Source organism: Lactuca serriola, chromosome 3 (assembly GCF_051521515.1).
Source record: "Lactuca serriola cultivar US96UC23 chromosome 3, Lser_US96UC23_V15, whole genome shotgun sequence".
In the NCBI taxonomy this organism is placed as follows: Eukaryota; Viridiplantae; Streptophyta; class Magnoliopsida; order Asterales; family Asteraceae; genus Lactuca; species Lactuca serriola.
In genome coordinates this window covers 90,624,069-90,643,729 of record NC_136410.1, presented here as the reverse complement: position 1 = coordinate 90,643,729, position 19,661 = coordinate 90,624,069, and positions in this window count along the sequence as shown.

The following is a 19,661-nucleotide window of genomic DNA, read 5'->3' as shown; positions in this document are numbered from 1 at the left end:
GCAATGGTAAAAAGACAGACGAAAACGGACATCAGATGAATAAGTTATGGATTTTTAACGGACTTTTCCAGTCCCGGCCTGTTAAAAGTCGATTATTAAAAATAAATTCAAAACTAGCTGATGGATTCTAAACAAAAGTTGTAGAGTACAGTCTCACCTACGCGTGGATATAAAGAATGTCGAAAATGAAGCTTGTATGCAAAAGTTACGCCATTTAGAAGTTTGATTAATCGGGTTACGCCAAGCGTAATGGGGTACGCCCTACGTACCCGGATGCATGAACCGCCTCGGGCTACAACCGACCTGAACAACTCTCGAGTGCCATACGTAAGCGCTGATGTCGCGTATGCCCAGTGTAACCGAAGTACGCCTAGCGTACTCTGAAATTACGCCCAGCGTAATCCCTCTTTCAGCACCCTATAAATATCATGCGAGGCTGCCCAGGTTTATTTGCTTCCTTACTCATTTCTTTCACCTTGGAACCCCTCTAAAGCCCCTCTAAACCACCAGAAAGTCCCGGTACACCCCTAGCACATGACACAAGGCCTGACACCCCGAAGTTCTCGAGAAATAAATCAGCTTTTCTAGTCGAAGTTCTGCTCGATTTATTGTCTCAACTTCTTCAAGCCACCACTTCAATCAAGTGAGTTAATACCCCTATAACTACGTTTTCAAATTCTTTGTAAATGCTTTTATACACTTTTAGGGGGGGGGGGGGGGAATACAAGTAAACACACGATTATCCTCGTGTGAAAAACATCAATCTCTTGCTATACTTTTTGTTATACTCAATCATATGTGATTTATAACTATCATACGAAAACGTTCACATACAACATATCACGATAACACTTTGTCCTTTTGGAATAAAACATGTTGTTATATAAATATCAAACACTTTATTTATATTTTGAGTATGAATGTGAAATAATATTATTAAAAACGTTATACTTGCATACAAAGTCGATATTGCACTAGGGTTTATCATACAAACGAATCGCACATTTAAAAAAACTATAATAGGCAAAGTTTTCTAAATATTCATGAGATTTTACATACTACAAGTTCTATATCAAGGAAACACTTTCATATACAAGAACAAATGGACTTTTCATAAATAAATCTATTTGATACTAAGTTTTGTGAAACATTCAACTTCATGTACTTTCAGGTATGCAGTTAAAGTCCTATATTATATACCATAATCTCTTGTAGGGAGAGCATGATACTTGTGTATAGATCTATATGGGATTGACAATCCCGCACCTAAACTGTTAGCTATAGTTAGCCCGGCAGGTCTCGGGTGACAGACGTGATAACATTCCAACGCCTGAAGAAAGTTAATACAGGCAGTCTGGGTCAATAGCATGGTTATAAAACTCACATGGAGTATTAAAAACACGTTGATTTATGGGGTTATCAAATGCCGTAGTGATTTTATACATACATAAACATACTATTCTAGGCATGAAAAACACTATTGCTTTACAGTTTTGAAACTTTTAAACTACCATACACTTATGGAAAAATATTGGAGTTCTAGAAGCAAACATTCAAAAACAGTCGGGTCTTGGTAGAAGACTACTTTTATACTAGTAGGAAATATGGGATTTTCTAGGAGTTTTCAAACATCTACAAACAATTTCATAAGATTTTATACAAACATTGACATTAAATACTTATGAACTAACCAGCTTAAATGTTGATCTACTCTTTCAAATCTACTTTTATTTCTCAGGGATTCAGTAATATAGGTAAACTTCAGCTTTTCAAGAAGTGACGCTAAGGCGTCAGTTAAAAACTCATTTTGTCATCATATTGTAATTTGTTTTGAAATAAGTATCATTCAACAATGTAACTTTTAAATTATATATATGATGGGAAACAAGTATCATTCAACAATGTAAATTTTAAATTATATATATGATGGTTGTTTTAATTTCTTTACTATGTATTCAATTGTTACGATACTACATGAAGTCATTCGCCCTCGAACAATTCTGCCGTTCTGGTTTGGGGGTGTGACACACGTGTACGGCCGTACACTCATGTGTACGGATGTACACTCCTCTTGAAGGAGTGTTTGGCCTGAATGCAACCCTATGAATTAATATTGCTCAACCCTAAACCCAAACCTTGATTGTACAAGGCTTAGAACATTCAAACAGACCCTAAACAATTCTAAAAGATAGCATAAACGAGTCGGAATTTGATTGAATTGAATGGTTGTAAAAGATAGAAATTTCGGGTTGTCACATCATCCCCCTGTTAGAGAGAATTTTGTCCCGAAATTAGAGTTTAAGTAATTAAGCAATCTAAGCTATCACAAATAACTAAGCGAAAAGATGAGGATATTTCAGTCACAACTAGAAAATTTGCTAGGAAATTCTGTACTTTTGTAAACATTAGCAATGGCAACAATTGTAACCATGACTTGAAAATGTGTATGATGTTCCATCAAAATCCAATAGAATTTCAATAACTCTATACAAAACATTTCAAATAGTCTATTAAGGATTTGGAAACCCTAAAAATCCCAGTTTAAGTCTATGATGGACTAGTGTGACATCCCCATATTTCTCGGCCAAAAAAGACCGATTTTAATTTATGTTTTTTAAAATAAAATCAGAAAAATCTTTTTAAAAGATGTTGCGGAATTGGTCCCCAAACAACATATGATAAAATTTTATCAAAATCCTTCATTAAGAAGGTATATATTTTCCATATATATCAAAACCTCAGGATGTCATGTTCCGATACAAATCAAAAGCATAAACAAAACATTATAAGCCTTTCAACAGTTATTTACAACAACTGGCCCAAAAATCTCTCGTCGTCCTCCGACTATGCTCGGGGTCCACTACTTTTAATCATAAAACTGAGTGGTTCAGGCTTGGGAGCCTGGTGAGCATATAGGGTTTTCAACCCATAATAAATAAGGTTATTAACTTTATCAAGCCAATCAAACCCGATTACCCATCCCGTTATCCTCACTTTACGTCCCTAAGACATCTAACACAAGGGACCTAGTCTAACGACTATCATCGGGATGGACACTACTGCTAAGGGGATTCCTCAGCAATAAATGTCCTAAAGGCAACCATGTGGGGGATGGAGTACATCTGGTGAGCACACAGTTCAAATAAACACACAGTTAGAATAAACACCTACAGGTTGCGAGCCTGCTAGTGTTCCACTGGACTGTCTAGAATAGTCTGTGGTCGTCATCTATACTCCGCTAGATGACTAGATCATCAATAACATCTATAACGAGGCCTCTCATTATTTCATTTTATCACACAGTAACTATTATATCTACCCATGTTCTACCCAACACATTTTGTAGATAAAAAGCATATACAGTTTAAAACTTGTATAAAACATCAATTCAATAGTCACCTTGAATAAATAATTAACATATTACACATAACACGTATTTCAAGGTAAATACTTCATATCTATGTGTAAATTGAAAGTAACTACACACTCACGTATTTTGGTAAAAATCGGGCAGCAATTCGTTTCCTAAAACGATCGTTTCCAATAAAACCGGGAGTTTTATTGAGAAACCGGGCTCTACAAAAGTCGGGCTTCGAAACCGAAAAGATAAATTTTCCGGGCTTCTCGGGCACTTCGTGGAGTATTTTGGGATTTTACAATCGATACCGGGGCTTTGCGGGATGTTAAAATGAAGAAAATATGAAGAAAGGAGCTAAATGTGGCAATTTCTTAAAAATATCCGAGAAGGCTCGCAACCTTCTATTTATCGGGTGAAGCTTCTGATCCAAGGGCTAAGAAGCTTCTAATCCGACAGCTGAGAGGGTTCGCAGGCGAAGGCTCGCACGAGGCTGCGCATGGCTCGCACCTGCGAGGGCTCGCTGGCAGCTTCTAAGTGGACCGGAGTCTATTGGTACACCTACGAGGTTTGGAGCTAGGCTATGCGAGGCTCGGAGCTAGGCCATGCGAGGGTCGGAACAGGCGGCAAGCATTGCAAGGCTTCGACGGAGAGCTGGCTGCTTCGGATTGGGCCTCCTCCTCGGTCGAATCAGAATCCGACACGTGGCTTCGCATGACTCAGCAGCTTCGGTGACTCAATAGCCTGGTGACTCAGCAGCCTAGTGACTCAGCAGGACACGTGGCGCATGCGAGGCGAGGGTGACGTGGCAAAGTGTGACTAAGCGAATTTTCTCGATTTTCGCGCCAAAACTTCTAAAATCCATAACTTTCGCATACGAGCTCCGTTTTTGACGTTCTTTATATGCAAGCGTAGCTAAAATTACGATCTACAACTTCCGTTTAGACTTTGTCGGCTAATTTTGAATTTAAATTTTATATTATTATTTTTAACAGACCGGGACAGGAAATCCGTTAAAAATTCATAACTTCTTCATCCGACGTCTGTTTTCGTCAGACTTTTTACCATTGTCCTCCTAATGACGAGACCTTCAATTCTCGTTTAGGTTGTGTCAGCTAAAAATCGCTCGATCTAAAATTCGAGTTTTTAGCTGTCTACTGCTACGCTGAAACTTCGAAAAATCATAACTTCCTCATACGAAGTCAGATTTGGGCGTTCTTTTAATCGAACTTCTCGGTTTAATGAATACTACAACTTTCATTTAGATTGATAAGGCTAAAAAGTAGTTTATCAAAAACTCACTTTTTACGACATTCAGCACCGTGTCGGTTTTGTCGCGTAACTTCGATAGGTCATAACTTCTTCGTTATAACTCGGATTTTGGTATTCTTTATATCCCCGAAATCCTTGTCTCGACCACTACAACTTTATGTAAAGATATAGGGCTTATCTCACACTTTAATTTTGACGCTTATTTTTATTCTTAATTAATTAAGCCCTAATAATTAAGCATAAAACACATAATTCACATAATATTCACATAATTCCTTTTCATTTCTTCAAAATGAGTTACAAAGGTTAACCTAGACTATCAACTCAATATAAATGCCTAGGCTAGAAACACGAGTGTTACAATTCTCTCCCCTTAGGATGATTTCGTCCCCGGAATCACATATCACCAAACAACTGCGGGTAGTGACTCATCATGTCACCCTCCGTTTCCCAAGTGAGATTTGGTCCATTCGTATGTTTCCAGCGCACAAGGACTAAATCGACCATCTTGCATCGTAACTTCATTGTCTTACGGTCAACGATTGCCTCAGGTTCTTCGATCAACCTCTTGTTTTCATCCAACCTTAACTCAGAAATCGGAATTATGTCGGGCACATCTCCTGTGAACTTTCTCAAATAACTCACATGAAAGGTGTTATGAATACCCTCTAGTTCTTCCGGTAACTCTAGCTTGTAAGCTTGATTCCTGATTCTCTGAAGAACTTTAAATGGTCCAATAAACCTTGGACTCAACTTCCCTCTCTTACCAAATCTTATAAGTCTCTTCCACGGCGAGACTTTAAGTAAAACTGAATCTACAACATCGAAGGATATCGGTTGTCTTTTCTTGTCATCATAACTCTTTTGTCAATCTTGAGCAGCTAACATCTTTTCCCTTATCACTTTCAACTTTTCAGCAGTCTCATGGACTATTTCAGGTCCCATAAACTGCTTTTCCCCAGCTTCCAGCCAATATGATGGCGTTCGACACTTTTCCCCATACAAAGCGTGATAAGGTGCCATCTTAATGCTTGAGTGGAAACTATTATTATAGGAGAATTCTACTAATGGTAAGTGTTCATCCCAATTACCTTGGAATTCTAGGGTACATGCTCTCAGCATATCGTCCAATGTTTGAATCGTTCGCTCGCTCTGACCATCGATTTGCGGATGGTAAGTTGTACTCAAACACAACTTGGTACCCAATTCCTCTTGTAGACTCCTCCAAAATCTCGAGGTAAAACGGCTATCACGATCGGACACAATTGTTAACAAAACATTGTGAAGCCTCACAATTTCCTTCACGTAAGAATTCGCAAGTTTATCCATAGACCATTTCTCTTTGGCTGCTATGAAATGCATAATCTTAGTGAAGCGATCAACGACCACCCAAATCATGTTGTGACCGTTCCTTGTTCTGGGCAGTTTAGTCACAAAATCCATGGTGATGTCTTCCCATTTACCCATGGGTACGGGTAAAGGTTCTAAATTCCCATACGGTTTCTGATGTTGTGCCTTGACCCTAGCACAAGTTACACACTCGGCTACATACTTAGCAACATCGAGCTTCATCGTCGGCCACCAATAATAGGGTTTTAAATCCCTATACATTTTTTTACTGCCAGGATGAATCGAGTACATGGTCTTGTGAGCTTCTTCCATCAGAAGATCTCTTATTCCGCCCGTCTTAGGTACCCAAATTCTATCTTGGAATACCTTCAACCCTTGGTTGTTTGTACCGAACACTAACGTTTTGCCCAAATGTTCTTCCTTTCAGTCATTTTTCTCTAAAGCTTCCACTTGGGCTTTCTTTATACTTTCCACAATTGTCGAGACAACTTCAATTCTCAACGCTCTTGGCCTTTTCTTTTCAAGGTTTACCTTCTGACTGAGAGCATCAGCAACCACATTTGCTTTACCAGGGTGGTAAAGTATCTCACAGTCGTAGTCCTTGAGTAACTCTAGCCAGCGTCGTTGCCTCATGTTCAATTCCTTCTGATTAAAGAGATATTGGAGACTCTTATGATCAGTGAAAAGTTTACACCTGGTGCCATAAAGATAATGCCTCCACATCTTTAAGGCAAATACTACCGCTGCCAACTCTAGATCATGAGTGGGGTAGTTCTTTTCATGTTCCTTCAATTGCCTTGATGCATACGTTATCACTTTATCCCTTTGGGTCAGAACACAACCTAACCCAACTCCAAATGCATCGCTATAAACTGCGAAGTCATCAACTCCTTCAGGCAATGAAAGAATCGGTGCTTCACACAATCTCTTCTTCAACTTCTCAAAGGCTTCCTTATGCTTCTCATTCCAAGCATAAGTGACTCCTTTGTGAGTCAAAGCTGTTAATGGAGTAGCAATCGAAGAAAAGCCTTGGATAAACCTTCGGTAATATCCAGCTAATCCTAAAAAGATTCGAATCTCCGTAGGACTTTTTGGTTGTTCCCACTTCATTACAGCTTCAATCTTTGCTGGGTCAACCATTATTCCTTCTTGGTTAACGACATGACCTAAAAATTGGACTTCTTGAATCCAAAATTCACATTTGGAGAACTTTGCATACAGCTTCTCCTTTTTCAGGACTTCTAGCACTTCACGCAGATGCTTTTCATGCTCCTGCTTGCTTTTTGAATAAATCAAGATATCGTCTATGAATACTATCACGGATTTATCTAAGAATGGTTTACAAACCCTATTCATCAAATCCATGAAAGCTGCTGGGGCATTGGTTAGTCTGAACGACAAAACCAAAAATTCATAGTGTCCATATCTCGTTCTAAAATAGTCTTTTCGATATCCTGCTCTCTCACCTTTAGTTGATGGTATCCCGACCTAAGATCGATCTTCGAGAAATAGCTCAAACCCTGCAACTGATTGAACAAGTCATCGATCCTTGGCAACGGGTACTTGTTCTTTATCGTCACTTTGTTCAGCTCTCTGTAATCGATGCACATTCTCATGCTTCTGTCTTTCTTCTTTACAAATAACACAGAGGCTCCCCAGGGTGATGAACTAGGTCGAATGAAACCTTTGTCCATTAACTTCTGAAGTTGTGTCATAAGTTCTTTCATTTCGGTTGGCGCTAATCGATAAGGTGCTTTTGCTATCGGCGTCGTTCTTGGTAACAAGTCGATACGAAATTCTACTTGTCGATCAGGGGGAAATCCAGGAAGATCTTCGGGAAAGACTTCCGGATAATCACACACCACCGAAATATTCTATACCTCCTTCTTTTCCATCTTGGCATCGATCACGAACGCTAGATACGATGTACATCCCTTGGCCAAACACTTTATGGCTTTCATTAGGGAAATGATTCCAGAATTTACTCTGCGTTTGTCTCTATACACCATAAACGACTCTTTCCCTGGCGAGTTTACTTTTACTATCTTCTTTCTACATAGTATTTCTGCATCATTGGCGCTAAGCTAATCCATTCCTAAAACTATGTCGAATCCATTTAACTCGATAGGAAATAATTCCTCTTGGAACTTATTCCCATCCAAGTCAATGAGGATGTTTTTCATACGATGGCTAACAGGTACAAACTTGCCACTGGCAATCTCGACTAATAAGGCATTAACTAGCCTATCTACAGGCAAAGCTAGCTTTCTACCAAATTCATGAGATATAAAGGAGTAATTGGCTCCAGAATCAAACAAAATTTAGGCAGGCAATTCGTTTACGAGAAAGGTACCTGAAGCAACATCGACTTCTTTTATTGCAGCTTCGAGCGTCATCTGGAAGGCTCTCGCCTTCGGCTTCAGTGGTATGTTGGGCCTTCCCACATCTTTCTTATTTGGGCAATCCTTAGCAATATGCCCTTCTTCACGGCACTCGTAGTACACCCTCTTGTTGGTGGTGCACTCATTGGCATAGTGCCCCGTTTTCCCACACTTGTAGCAGGTTACTTCCTCGCCACATTTTCCCGAGTGCTTCTTCTTGCACTTCTCGCACCATTTAAATTCATTTCCTCCCCTGAACTTCTTTGAACCGAACTTGCTCTTTTTGTTGGGTTTAGCAGACCCTTCAAATTTCCTCTTCTCGCCAACCTCGACTTTGCTGGCAGCTCTTCCCTTAATCATGTCCTCCACAGACTTGGCAGCCCAGATAGCTACCTCCAAAGTAGGTGCCTGACGCACTGGCATTGCGTACTCCCATGGAAGTCCCTTTGCGTACCTGTCAACTTTTGCCAAATCATCGGGGAGAATAAGCAAAACAAACTCCATTTTGTCTGTGAAGTTATTTATATATTCGTCAATGGTCATACTCCCCTTCTACAACGTTAGAAATTGGTTTTCTAACTTAAGTACGTTTTGGGCCGAGCAGTACTTGCGCTTGAAGTGCACTAAGAACGCTGCCCAAGTTAACTGCAGTGGCTCATTAGGGCTTAGGTTTTTCCCCAAAGTGCTCCACCAACGAGCAGAACTACCCCTGAACTGACGTACTGCAAAGGTAGTTTGTAACTTGCCTTGGTAATCACAAGTCATGAAAGCCAACTCCATTTCCGAGATCCAGTACATTACTCCGACAGGATCTTCTTTTCCATTGAAGGTTGATGGCTTGCAAGTCATAAAGTCCTTATACTTGCACCGATTTCTCTCCATTCTACCCTCGTGGTTATTCCTCCCAACCACAAGCGGTTCACTATGACCAACCTATCTACTGTTGTTCCCTTCTTCAGATTGATCGTCATTTAGTTCACGTTGTTCAACAGGAACTGAAGGTTCATCCCTGTCGTTCAACAACATTTGCCTCAATTCTTCCCTCTGTTCAGCCAGCATGGTCTGAATCATGGTTCGTACTCTAGCCATGGTGATGGGTTCGAGTGCAGCTCCTACTATAGGCACCTGTTCCACCACTTGGGGTTGAGGTTGTTGGTTTCTGTTTGCATTTCCAGCTCCACTCCGAGTTCTTTCCATTACAATCTATATACTGAATAAGGCGAATTTAGGTCTTTATCCTTGTTAGACATGTCAATTCCCTTATCACTCCGAAACGTTTATATGTTAGTTCTAATCTCGTAATCATACGTTTAGAATCCTACACACATGAAGTTTCCAGATCCGGTCGGCAACAGACCATAGATCCGAACAAATAATGGCACACATGGCAAACACATAGCATTTAGCACATAAGGGAATTTTAGGCATCTTCAGTAAAATAAACTAGTGCTCGTGTATAAAATATGGTAGACACTCATCTCACAATCATCACTTAGCATTCTAAGTTCAAGTCTAGAAATTCTACAATTTCTTAGTTCGCTTAAACTAATGCTCTGATACCAACTGTGACATCCTCATATTTCTCGACCAGAAAAGACCGATTTTTAATTTATGCTTTTTAAAATAAAATCAGATAAATCTTTTTAAAAGATGTTGTGGAATTGGTCCCCAAACAACATATGATAAAAGTTTATCAAAATCCTTCATTAAGAAGGTATATATTTTCCATATATATCAAAACCTCAGGATGTCATGTTCCGATACAAATCAAAAGCATAAACAAGACATTATAAGCCTTTCAACAGTTATTTACAACTACTGGCCCAAAAATCTCTCGTCGTCCTCCGACTATGCTCGGGGTCCACTACCTATAATCATAAAACTAAGTGGGTCAGGCTTGGGAGCCTGGAGAGCATATAGGGTTTTCAACCCATAATGAATAAGGTTATTAACTTTATCAAGCCAATCAAACCCGATTACCCATTCCCGTTATCCTCACTTTACGTCCCTAAGACATCTAACACAAGGGACCTAGTCTAAGGACTATCATCAGGATGGACACTACTGCTAAGGGGATTCCTCAGCAATAAATGTCCTAAAGGCAACCATGTGGGGGATGGAGTATATCTGGTGAGCACACAGTTCAAATAAACACACAGTTCGAATAAACACCTACAGGTTGCGAGCCTGCTAGTGTTCCACTGGACTGTCTAGAATAGTCCGTGGTCGTCATCTATACTCCGCTAGATGACTAGATCATCAATAACATCTATAACGAGGCCTCTCATTATTTCATTTTATCACACAGTAACTATTATATCTACCCATGTTCTACCCAACACATTTTGTAGATAAAAAGCATATACAGTTTAAAACTTGTATAAAACATCAATTCAATAGTCACCTTGAATAAATAATTAACATATTACACATAACACGTATTTCAAGGTAAATACTTCATATCTATGTGTAAATTGAAAGTAACTACACACTCACGTATTTTGGTAAAAATCGGGCAGCAATTCGTTTCCTAAAACGATCGTTTCCAATAAAACCGGGAGTTTTATTGAGAAACCGGGCTCTGCAAAAGTCGGGCTTCGAAACCGAAAAGATAAATTTTCCGGTCTTCTCGGGCACTTCGTGGAGTATTTTGGGATTTTACAATCGATACCGGGGCTTTGCGGGATGTTAAGATGAAGAAAATATGAAGAAAGGGGCTAAATGTGGCAATTTCTTAAAAGTATTCGAGAAGGCTCGCAGCCTTCTATTTATAGGGCGAAGCTTCTGATCCAAGGGCTGAGAAGCTTCTAATCCGACGGCTGAGAGGGTTCGCTGGCAAAGGGTCGCACGAGGCTGCGCATGGCTCGCACATGGCTCGCACCTGCGAGGGCTCGCTGGCAGCTTCTAAGTGGACCGGAGTCTACTGGTGCACCTGCGAGGTTCGGAGCTAGGCTATGCGAGGCTCGGAGCTAGGCCATGCGAGGCTCGGAACACACGACAGGCATTGCGAGGCTCGGACAGAGAGCTGGCTGCTTCAGATTGGGCCTCCCCCTCGGTCGAATCAGGATCCGACACGTGGCTTCGCATGACTCAGCATCTTCGGTGACTCAGTAGCCTGGTGACTCAGCAGCCTAGTCACTCAGCAGGACACGTGGCGCATGCGAGGCGAGGGTGACGTGACAAAGTGTGACTATGCGAATTTTCTCGATTTTCGCGCCAAAACTTCTAAAATCCATAACTTTCGCATACGAGCTCCGTTTTTGACGTCCTTTATATGCACGCGTAGCTAAAATTACGATATACAACTTCTGTTTAGACTTCGTCGGCTAATTTTGAATTTAAATTTTATATTATTATTGTTAACAGACCGGGACAAGAAATCCGTTAAAAATTCATAAGTTTTTCCTCCGACGTCTGTTTTCGTCAGACTTTTTACCATTGTGCTCCTAATGACGAGATTATCAATTCTCGTTTAGGTTGTGTCGGCTAAAAATCGCTCAATCTAAAATTCGAGTTTTTAGCTGTCTACTGCTACACTGAAACTTCGAAAAATCATAACTTCCTCATCCGAAGTCAGATTTGGGCATTCTTTTTATCGAACTTATCGGTTTAACAAATACTACGACTTTCGTTTAGATTACTAAGGCTAAAAAGTAGTTTATCAAAAACTCACTTTTTACGACATTCAGTACCGTGCCGGTTTTGTCGCGGAACTTCGACAGGTCATAACTTCTTCGTTATAACTCGGATTTTGGTATTCTTTATATCCCCGAAATCCTTGTTTCCACAACTAAAACTTTATGTAAAGATATCGGGCTTATCTCACACTTTAATTTTGACGCTTATTTTTATTCTTAATTAATTAAGCCTTAATAATTAAGCATAAAACACATAATTCATATAATATTCACATAATTCTTTTTCATTTCTTCAAAATGAGTTACAAAGGTTAACCTAGACTATCAACTCAATATAAATGCCTAGGCTAGAAACACGAGTGTTATAACTACGATCTCCTTATTGGGCCTCATAGACCAATAAGCTTCCAATTTGACTACTTTAGGCTTAGGACCCTTAAATGGGCTCTAATTGGACCCACTTTCATTAAACATAACATTTTTGGTGAAAATGGGCCTAAACTGGATTAGTTTACCCTTAATGGGCCTTATTGGGCCATAATAACTCCAATTAACCCTAATGGACCATAAGACCCATTCTTTTATGCTATTTGGGCCGTGAACCATCCTAAAGGCCCAATGGGACGAAAACTTTCTCTATGGGCCTCATAATTTCGAGTCAAGATCAAGATTGGGCCAAAATTATTCATCTTCTCCTTCTTAATTCAATTCTCGGCCCATGTGTAAAAAAAAGAAATGGCTAGTTACCCAAGCCATGACACATCAATGTTGCTTAGAGGATAACAATGAATTATATTCAACATATAACGAGGAACTTCTCATGTTTCCATGCAAACTTCCCACACCCTCTCTCTCTTTATCTCTCGGCCAAGAAGAGCACACACACACATACACACACTTCACTTGCAAATTTTTCTCAAACACTCACAAGAACACTCCTTCCTTTCCTCTCAAATTTTTGAGATTCTCTAAGCATTTTCAAGAAGGTTTACTACCAAAAGTCATCATTTCTTGGTAAGTTCTTACATATACAAGTGCTATAACTTCATTTTATGTCAAGACACTCCTTCTAAACAAGTGTTTGTAAATCATACTCTTAGAGCCCTCCTAAGTTCAAGATCTACTTAAGAAAGCTTGCTAGGATCAAAAATCTTCTTCTATTCTTCTTCAAAACCGAAACAACAAACCCCAAGATGAGTTCATACCACTTATTCTCGGTTTTTACATGATTTTTGGGGGAGAATACAAGTAAAATGTGTAGATTTATGTGTTATATGCTTGATATGTGTGATTTCTTGGTTTATCTTGTAAAAAAATATGTTAGATCTAAACTCATCTTGATATCTTAAGCAATAATGAGTAATAATCCATGAATTAAGACACCTTGTACATCATATTATCAAGTTAAAAGTATTTACATGTTTAAGATATGAAAATTTAAAGCAAAAATCTTGTTAAGGGTCATATTTGTCAATAAACCATACTTTTCAAATGGCCAAAAGTGTAACTATTAGCCTAATGGGCTTAATATTTGGGCCTCATGGTTTTGGGCCCAAATATGTGAAAAATAAGAAGTTTGGGGTTAAAAATGTCATTTGATCAAAGTTTGAGCCTTAAATGTAATAAAACCAAATTTAGGGGTGAAAATAACATTTATTTCTTAATTGGGACTAAAAACGCAAAGTTTTTGGATTTTGGGCCAAAAATGTAAAATTCACGGGAATTTGGCCCAAAGTGAATTTTTTTTACAAAAAAGGGATGATAGTGTAAATTCTTACAAATCAAGGTTTGAAATGGTCAAATAAATATTTTGAGTAAAACATATCAACTATTAAACCATTGAACCAAAAATATAAGTTTTATTAAGGATTTAAAATGGTATATTTTATGAACTAATACTGTCGTTATAGATCAAACATTGAGTATCTTAATATCACAAGTAAATGCTTCATATAGAAACACTATACCACATCAAATATACAAAAATAGAACAATGATATCAATATTGGGCCTGGTACTTTTAATACATGCTTATTGGGCCTTTGTGATCCATTTGCATGTTTATTGGGCCCAATATAATCAATTCATATCTATTGGGCCTTAGTGACCCAATGACATGCTCAATGGGTCTAAATTAATTTTTACATGTTATTGGGCCTTAGTGGCCCATTTGCATGTTAATTTTTGCCTCGAGAGAATCATTGTATGCTTAATGGGCTTCAACGTACCCGTTTGCATGCTATCAAGCCGTAAAATAACTTACGTGTTTAATGGGCCGCAGCTGTCCTTATTCATGTTTTTTGGGCAGTGTCTTTCACATTCAAGTATCATCAAGTGTTAGTAAATCAAACTACGTTTAACATTAAGCATATTCATGAGGAAATCATTGGGGTCTAGTGAGAACTATCGGTCAACACCATAGAATGTTTGGCCGTAGCCTGTAGTTATAATCAGAGTCTCCGGGAGGGAGAGCAAGTGTTTGTTTATAGATCTATACGGTGGTGACTCCCCCACACCAGAGCTATTCGCAATAGTTAAACTCGGCCGGTCTAGGGTGACAAAATCTTGATCAAAACCGGCTTTTGGAAAAATGCCAAGATAGGAGAATTAGTCGTTTATCATGCATGGTTATAACGACTCACATAGAGTTCCATTACCATCTATACGATTCAAGGGAAATCAAATTCATATATTGTGGCGATACAAGACAATTCATACGATAATACAATTATTACAATACAATTATAGATCGGGAAATATCGGATTTTCCCGGAAATATCATCATTCTCTTTCTTTTACATACATCAAATACAAAACAAGGGAAACTTTTGGGATTCATTCATTTACATATGTTTTGAAATCACACATACACACATATATTAGATCATCACATCATGTTGTAAACGAATTTTTCAGAAAATATCAGATATTCTGGGTTATACCATCAATACAAAGTTTTTAGTCAAACTTGCGTATGAACTCACCAACATTATATATGTTGATCATTGTCAAAATAACTTGTATTCTCAAGCAACCATTAAAATGAAGAACCTTCAAGTATGTGGATTCATTTTGTGTAATGTCAAACATCATACAATTAATATATTTTGGAATATGTAATCTAAGACAATGTACTTGATGTGAACAATGCTGGTTGTAATATGTAATGTTTGGCAATGATCATGTTATAATTCATGTATATTCCTTGTGATGATAATTCAATTGATGGTCACACGAGCCCTCGGACGTTTCCGCCGTCCGGTTTGAGGGTGTGACAGGTTGGTATCACAACAATGTTTATAGTGAACTAGCATATCTAACCATACATGATATGCAACTATAAACACAATGGGACTAAATAACTCTGAACAAAACAAAAATTTCACACTTGTGTGCGCATATTAGAATAACAACGTAACAACATTTAATAAAAGCTTTTGAAGGAAATTGAACACTATGATTAAAATTAGATAGTTATGTAGTCATATTAGGGATAAATATAGCCTGATCAACTATATTTATTCAAAATATGACCAACATGTGTCTGGGAGTTATTATAGCGGGAAATGAATCCAAAAGCCTACCTTACTCTCTAATAACTCTAGGAAGCCCAAACCTAAATAATTAAAACTATACTATAGGGGTAATTAAAATATGATTTATTTATGCACTCTCGTGAAGTCAGTATGGTTGGTTTCCATCACCCCGAGGATCCTTATTTTCCCAATCAGGGAAATAACGAATGGCTAGAAGAACCTGAAGAGGAACCCGAAGAGGACCCTGAGGAAGAATAAATTGAAGAGGGACTTGCGGAACCTGTGGTAGATGATGGAGAAGAAGAGTCTGGTGACGACAACGATGATGATTCGGACGCGGAGTCCGTAGTCATCAACCCATGATACCCAGTGAGGGTGCCGGCTCACCGAATGGGCCCTAGTGGCCCTACACCTCCCTAGGGTATTGACATTTGGAGGTGGAGCAGACAGCAGGGATAGCAACCCCCGTTTGGCTTGGCACGAGAGTATTATGACTTGAGGGATGGAGGACCAGCCGACCGAGCACTTCCAGTCATGGTGAGACGATTGAGGGATACTGACGATCTAGCTCAGAGCACCACCGACTAGATGCACCAGATGCTTACAAGGGTTGCGATGGCAAAGCAGGAAACGCGAGAGGTTATCCGGGAATTCCACATGATGCAGGTGAGGTGGGAGGCTCGACTTCGAGACGCGGAGCGACAGGTGGCTCGCCTTCAGGGATCATCCACTTCCTCAGCACCACCCCTGGCCCATTCCACCACGATTAGTACCAGTCGTATCTTTCATTAGTATTATGTTTATGTGATCTATGTTATGTACTATTGACTCTGTGTTTAAGTGAGTACACTACTCATAGGGGCGTCATGCTGCCAGATTTTATAATTTTATGTACTGTATGCCTTTTGGTAAATTTTCATGTATTAAAAATGATTTCTATGAATGAAAATGCTCTATGTTTGTTTGTGACATTGTTATCTGTTATGTGTTTTACTTTTTATGTTAATATATAGAATCATTTAGAATACACCAATTGATTCGTTGGGTCAGTGGCATTCTATACTAGGGATGCAATATATGCTCATCATCTCTCTGCTCCATGACAGAAAAATTCCTCAACGACCCACCCATGGAAACCCCGAGACATCGCCCCCAAAAATTAACTCAGTCGCATTCCAAGCAGTGGTGTCCGCTGCGGTCACTACAACACTTACCCAAATTTGCAATGGAAACAAGCAAGAAGGAAATGGACAAAGAACCGGAAGCACGAACCAAGGAACAAACCAGGGAACTGTAAGAACTTGCACCTACAAGGATTTCACCAACACTAAGCCTCGGACCTTTAATGGAACGGGAGGCGTAATAGCCTTGAAACAATAGATAGAGAAGGTGGAATCAGTTTTTAAAATTTGTGGATGTCCGGATGAGTCTAAGGTCAAGTTTGCAGCCTGCACCTTTGTGGACCAAGCCCTCTCCTGGTGGAATGGTCACATAAAGGCCATGACGCTTCTGGTGCAAATGCGATTCAATGGGAGGAACTTAAGGAGATGTTCTTAGCCGAGTACTATCCCCGAGGGGAATTTCAGAAATTGGTACAGGAGCTGTGGAACCTCACGGTTTAAAACTCGGATCTCCACCACTACCACTCCTATACGCACCCTCGTGCGTCCTGCCGCACCTTCCGCATTGGCCGCGGCTCGGGTAATCCCTCGATCTCAAATCTGACCCCTTGGGCCTTTTGCCCGAACCTGTGGCTACCTGAACCTCATCCGACTTCCTTTTCTGGATCTGCTCCAATTCAATCTCTCTCTAGCTCGTGCGATCATATCCTCCAACGTTTTGCAGCTGGACCTGCTCACAAACTGCCTGATGTCATCCCTCAACATCTTGTGATATCGGGCCTTCTTTATCTCCTCATCCGCAACATACTGCGGAACAAGGAGGGCCCTCTCCCTGAACTTAGCGTTGATATCCGCCACAGTCTCAGTAGTCTGCGTCAAATCCTGAAACTCCCGTGCCAGCTACTGCACCTCAATAATTGGCGAAAACTCAGCCCTAAACCTGGCCGAAAAGTCGCTCCATGTCATCGCGTCCAACGCGGCATCATTACCAATGGCATGACCAACCTCTTCCCACCAGTCCCTCGCTCTGTCCTTCAGAAGACAGGAGGCGAGTCTGACCTTGTCCCCCTCGGGACACCGGCTCGTAGGGAATGCGTTGGCAACATCGGCCAACCACCTGCTGCTAGCGATGGGGTCCCTAGCCCCATGATAATCTGGCACTCCGCAAGCTCGGAACTCTCGAAATGTCATAGTACGCGCTCCCATCAAAGCCATTATCTTGGTACGAAAGGCTCCCAGCCTCTATTCCAAGATCTCTAGTATACCCTCCTTGACCGTGCCAAAAATCACAGGAGTCTGATCTAAGATACTGCGTGTAACCTCAGCTGATATCAACTCCCTCATTCGCGGTTCGAGTTGCTCGGCCCCTGAACCCGAGCCTGATCCCTCTCTGGCGCCTGATCTGCCCACTGGTCTCTCTCGCAATGTCACCATGCTGAAATCATATCGTAATACTATCAGAATACTCATCACTGCTGAGGGATCATACACACATACTACAAATTCCCTGGTCTCGTCTCGGCGTTTCTTGAATCGAGTACGGATCCTCTGCTTTCAGTAGTACGGGCCCATACTACCTTCCACATCTATCCGTAGTTTCCTCAAGAACTGCTTCGACTCCACCAGGTCCCTTTTCCTACTACTATAGCTCCCAGCACTATCCCATCCTCGGCTTACCCTAGGGAAACCTCTGACTCCACCTAAACCAGTCCTCAGCTGCTGAAGGCTTCTTTGCGATGCCAATTAGCCATCACCTGAATACCATGACATGTGACGAGGCTTAGATAATCCTTCGAGTAAAAGACTCATCCCTACAATGGTTAGACTCAAACGAGAGTTGCGCAATAGGGCCAAATCCAGTACTCTGAGATTAATCAACCCTGATCACATGTGGCGTGACGTATTCACCTAATGGCTAACTCACATCACTCAGAATCCCACAATGCACAAAGCAAGCAGCATTCAGACAAGGGAAAATCTAACTATAACATACTCAACAATCATAATCTGATATCAAGAATCTACACTAGCATGCACATAAGCTCATAAACTCAGGCATATCCTAAACAGGCTATCCTACTAATGTCTAATTAGACATATCATGCAGCACAAAGCACATATAACAGGCACATAAGGCATCCTCCCTAGATCCTTAGTCCTAATCTAGCATGTTGTTCTACTAACTGATAAACATAACATAAACTTGTATGGGTATTTTGGGGTACTTACTTTAGCTCGGCCGATTGCATGCACCACACCCTTTTCTCTTAACAAAATTCTTTTCTTTCTGAATTGTTTTCGCTTTCTAAAACTGTTTCATTTCTAAAACCTCTTTTTACAAAACTGTCTTTTCATTTTGAAAACTTTTAAACCAATCCCTTAGTTTGAGTACAAACACAACAGAGAGTATGCCTAAATCCCTCAAACCAAGGCTCTAATACCAACTTGTAACGTCCTAATTTCCAAGACTAAAAATTTCTTTTATAAAACATTAAAACACATTGATCAATCCATAACATAATCAGAGTATTAATTCCAAAACATATTTTCATTATCAAAGTAAAACATTCCCAGGATGTCTAATCTATCGTGTGTGTCATGCGATCACCCCGAGCTCTTCCCTCCGCTACTGGAAGTAACTGAAACCAAAACTGAAAACCGTAGGCACGAAGCTTAGTGAGTTCCCCCAACCTACCACATACCCTGCATAAACACATATTGCACATATTGGGCCACGCCCGCTATCCCAGGCCTTGTCCGCTACTTCGGGCTACCAATATCAATACATATAACACTTAGATCCAAACAGAACTCTAGAAGCCAACTAATTCCGTTCTTGACAATGTCAAAGTCCTGGTCAAAGTCAACCTTCCAGTTCAACCCTACTCGCCGAGTCTACCTACTGACTCGCCGAGTTCATACGCTCATAATCCTATCATTCGCGACTCGACTCGCCGAGTCAGCCCCTGACTCACCGAGTCTACCGATTTCTGAGTCCTGACCTGACC